This window comes from Triticum dicoccoides, chromosome 7A (assembly GCF_002162155.2).
Source record: "Triticum dicoccoides isolate Atlit2015 ecotype Zavitan chromosome 7A, WEW_v2.0, whole genome shotgun sequence".
NCBI classification, from domain to species: domain Eukaryota; kingdom Viridiplantae; phylum Streptophyta; class Magnoliopsida; order Poales; family Poaceae; genus Triticum; species Triticum dicoccoides.
In genome coordinates this window covers 714,979,980-714,985,064 of record NC_041392.1, presented here as the reverse complement: position 1 = coordinate 714,985,064, position 5,085 = coordinate 714,979,980, and positions in this window count along the sequence as shown.

Genomic DNA, 5,085 nt, shown 5'->3' with positions numbered 1-5,085 from the left:
AATTTTACATGTAAAGAAAAGATAGTCATTAACAGACAAAAGATAACTGAAATTACGAGCAGTCCCTGGTAGTATGGTAGAATCACCTCGGCGCGCTCGACAACAAGATGAAAAAGAGCCGTTTGGTGCCGCCGGACCGGAGCCCCTGCTGTTCGACTCGGGTGCGGCTTGCGACCGATGGACCCACCGAGTCTGATGTCTTTGGCCAACCTCATCTTTACTTGGATTTAAGGTTAGATTTAAGGGGTTCGAAGAGGATCAACTTCACCACGTGAAACATGTGGTAAGCAATCCAAACAATTCAAAAAAAAAAGGATCAACTTCCTTGCGAGTTAGAATACCACCAATTCTCTCCAATTACCTTGGGAGGGAGAATTTTTTTTCCCTCCTCTAAAATTCGTTGCCGAGTATCCGGATCATAAGGCAGCTCGTCTCCAGCAATCCCCCTCTGGATAGAATGCCCTAAGAAATTGTTTGCGGCAACGGCGGTCGACACAGGCCTTGAAGTGCATGGACCAATATCTGGGTCTAGTGATCAATTTCTCTCTGTTTAAATTACTATAAGCTCTCATGGGTTGCAGCTCGCAAGAGCGACCGAGGCGATCGATTTGCCGGACCGCCCTCGATTTTGACCAGGTCGTGCGTTGGGTGAATTTGGCCACTAGTGGATCCGTTTGGTTAGCATGTGCCCATCTTCGTCGGCCTTCGGTCGCTAGTATATTTTTCCTTCGGGCTGCCCCACCTGCCAGGAAACGTGTCTTTGTGGGTATGGCCCAGTTGGGTAGGTTATTATTTCAAATAGTTCTTTTATGTTGCAAATAACTTTTCCGGAAATGATTGAGATCGGTAACCGACCGCGCGTGCCCCTGTGGGGGCCCACACATCGCTCCACCTGTAACTTTTCTCCTTCTCTCCAGGCCATTCATCTGGTTTCTCCCCTCGTCATCCCTCTCTCACCATCTTAGAATGACGGCACCCACTTCTCCTCCCGCCCGTTGCAGTGGCGGACCTACGTGAAGAGCCGGGGGGGGGGGGGGCAGCTGCCCCCACTTGATTTTTTCCATCGAGGTATAGTAGTACCATGTTTTTTTAGGGTTTGGCCAAAATTTATTCATCAAAATTCACAGAGGGTGGGATACAAGTTGTGTCATGGGGCTGACCCAGCCACACATGACGACCCGAGGCCAGATTAAGGGAAAACCTAGCTAATTTATGTGCCTCATAGTTATTGGCACGACCTTCAAAAATAAATGACGTGATTCATTAGTGCCCCCACAAAGGCTAATGACGTGCCCCCACTAAGCCTAATTCCTTAGATATTTTAGAAGCCCAATACTAAAAAAGTAAGCCCAGTAAAAAGGATTGCCAACAGCCCCGTAGCGTAACTCCCCTGCCTACACATCAACACATGTACGCAGCCTGCAACGCCTCCTGTTAAGAGAAAATACGGACTGGGATTTTCCTGAGAAAAAAACGCACGGGACTAAAGAAAGCCCTCGCCTATCGTATCGCCTCAATCTCGAACCGCCGCAAGTCACCGGCTCGCTGCGGCGCCGCCGGCAATCGTCGACTCCCCCTCGATCCTCGTCCGTCCCTTGCTGCTCGATCGCGCTCCTAGCGACCTGGCCGGCGACATTGCAGCGGCACTGCGGCAACACGGCGACAGTCGACGGTGATCCAATCTCCTGATCTCCTGCAATTCCCTAACTTCAATTGACATTAAGGTAAATCCCTAGAACGTTTTTCTTCAAGCTTTTTGTTTGTTTGTTTGTTTCTATGTTAAAAAACATCTTAGTCTTGTTAACTCATGTGTATAAATTATCAGTTTGTGTAATTAGATCAGTTCAAACCTCTTTTCATTGACGTTTGAACTATTGGCACTTAATATTACAGGACAACTAATGGAGAGGTTTTTTAAAAAATCAACAACTTCGGCGATCCCCGAACTAGTTGATTTGGAGAAGCTTCCTAGGGATCCATCTAAAAGGAGGAGGATTATAGATTACAATCCCAATCAGCATGAGGACATACGAAGAAAATACTTGATGTGGGGGCCCCATCGACCTGAACAAAAACTTTTAAGCCAAGGATGATTGGGAAGACCAATAGGTATTTCAATCCTGATTGGTATGAGGAGTATGGTGGTACTTGGCTAGAGTACAGTGAGGCAAATGACAATGCATATTGCTTGTGTTGCTATTTATTCAGGGACAACACCAAAGGTAACAAACCTGGGCATGATGCATTTGTAGTAGATGGCTTTCATAATTGGAAGAAGCCAGAAAGATTTGTGAATCATGTAGGTGATCGCAACAGTTTCCACAATAGAGCACTAAAAAACTGTGAGGATCTAGAGAACATAGATCAATCAATCCCGGTAGCCTTACACAAGCAAAGTCCAATTGAGAAAACTGAGCATCTTATTCGGGTCAATGCTGCAATTGATGTATGTCGATACTTGTTGCATCAAGGACAACCATTTCGTGGTCATGATGAATCAGAAGAGTCGGTAAATAAGGGAAACTATTTGCAGTTGATGGAATATACTATTAGTCAGAATGAAATTGTAGCCAAGGCATTCAAAAACGCCCCACAAAATAATCAAATGTTGTCTCCAAAAATTCAGAAAAGTATTACTGAATGCTTTGCAGAAGAAATCTTGTCATGTATTTTGCAAGAAATTGGCAGTGATGTGTTCAGCTTATTGGTTGATGAGTGTCGTGATATTTCTGACAAAGAGCAGATGGCATTGGTTCTACGATACGTGAGTGGTGGACTGTCATATGAGAGGTTTGTAGGTGTTGTTCATGTTGAGGAGACCACAACTACTTTTCTCAAGTCCAAAATTGATTTTATGATTGCAAAGTTTGGTTTGAGTTTAAAACAAGTGAGAGGACAAGGGTATGATGGTGCAAGCAACATGGCGGGTGAGTTCAATGGTTTGCAAGCAAAAATTATGAGAGATAACAGTTCAGCTTATTTTGTACATTGTTTTGCGCACAAACTTAACTTGGTTGTTGTGGCCATTGCAAAGAAAATTACTGATGTTGGAGATTTCTTTGATATGATATCACTTATGGTGACTGTTGTTGGATCATCTTGCAAGAGAAAGGATAAACTTAGAGTGGATCATCAAGAAGAAGTGAGGAAAGCAATTGGTAAGGGTGAGATTGCTACAGGAACTGGACTAAATCAAGAGCTTTCTCTTCAAAGGCCAGGAGATACTAGATGGAACTCTCACTATAGAACTTTGGTAGGTTTGTCAAAGATGTTTCCATCAGTGGTTAAAGTGCTAGAATATGTTGAGGAAGATGGCACTGATCCTGTTAAGAAACGTCAAGCCAGTGGGATTCTGAAATATTTTCAATCATTTGATTCTGTATTCTATCTACACATGATGATGATTATATTTGCTTTAACAAATGGGCTATCTAAAACATTTTAGAGAAAGGACATGGACATTGTTAATGCCATATCAGATGTGGAATCTACTAAGAGAGAGCTACTAAAGCTTAGATCTGAGCATGGTTGGAATGATCTTCTAGACAAGGTACGTTCTTTTTGTGAGAAGAATGACATTTTAGTGATGGACATGGAAAATGATTACATGAATCCAAAGAAGATAAGGCAAAGGACCGGTATTAACAATGAGCATCATTATCAGATTGATTGTTTCTTTGCTGTCCTAGATATGTTGGTAGAAGAGTTAAATAGCAGATTCAATGTTATCAATTCTGAGTTACTTTGTTGTATGTCAGCTTTGATTCCAAGTGATCAGTTTGGTCACTATAATGTTGAGAAGTTGAAGAAATTGGCTCAGTTTTACCCAGATGACTTCAATGATTTGGTGGGTCTTGAGCATGAACTTGATCTTTATTTGGATAATGTAACCCATGATACAAGGTTTGCCAGCTTGAATAATATTGGTGATCTGGCTAAACTAATGGTGACTACAAAGAAGCATCTTTCTTATCCTTTAGTATACCGACTTATAAAGCTAGCACTTACTTTGCATGTTGCCACTGCAACCGTTGAGAGGTGCTTCTCAGCTATGAAGATTGTGAAGAATGCTCTACGTAGCAAAATTAGTGATGATTTTATGAACCATAGCCTTATCTGCTTTGTAGAAAAAGAATTGTTGAACGAAATTCCAAATGAAGTGATAGTTAAACGTTTTCATGCGGTGAAAGAACGTCGTGGGATGAAACGGAAGGTAATGCTGGGCCTAAAGCTCTTACTATTTTTTTTAATACCAGCCTTCTTCAACGTTTCCACCCTCTCAATTTTGATCATGTTTTTCGTTGTTGTTGCAGGTTGTAGATTAAGTGTTAGAACAATGTGTCAATGTTCTCTTTTGCAACTTCAGAACAAGATATGGTTATGTTGTTGTTATTACTTTTTTTCTCAAATGGTTAGTTTCCTTTCCCATTTCAATGAACTTGGGTACCATGTGGATAATAAAGTGATTATTCCCGCGTTTTAGTTTACATGGATGTTTTTTTTCTTGTTGATTTATCATTTATGCATATGGCCATACTTTCTTTTGCCCCCTCTCAATTATTTTCCTGGGTCCGCCCCTGGCCCGTTGGGCCAGCACTACAAGGTTGGGATACGCCACGTGTTGCCGCTAAGCATCTGGATGTTGCGAGTAGCCATACTTCCGCCAGTAGGGCACCACCTACGCTGCAAGGTCGCGACTACGGGCCATCCCTAACATGGGGAATGAACCTCTATCAACGGACAATCATGTCATGGAGTTGGTGCAAGAATATATAGATCCACCAATGGTGAAAAGTAACAACATGCAAGTGGATTTGCTGAATGAACTCTACAAAAACACAATTGATGTAAGCCATACCATATCTTGGCTAACTTGAGAGTGGCATAGTTGAGGTCCATGCGATTCATCTCATCCATGAAAAGTAACACAAGCTTCCTTGAACACGGAAGTTATTTATGCTCTGCAATTTATTTAAGACGCGCCTCTACATTATGTGTACATTAGTTTTTTTGACTTGGAGTATAAAATGAATGTTTTGTGGAATTGTACAGCTCTATTATCAATGATGACACGTAATAGGAACA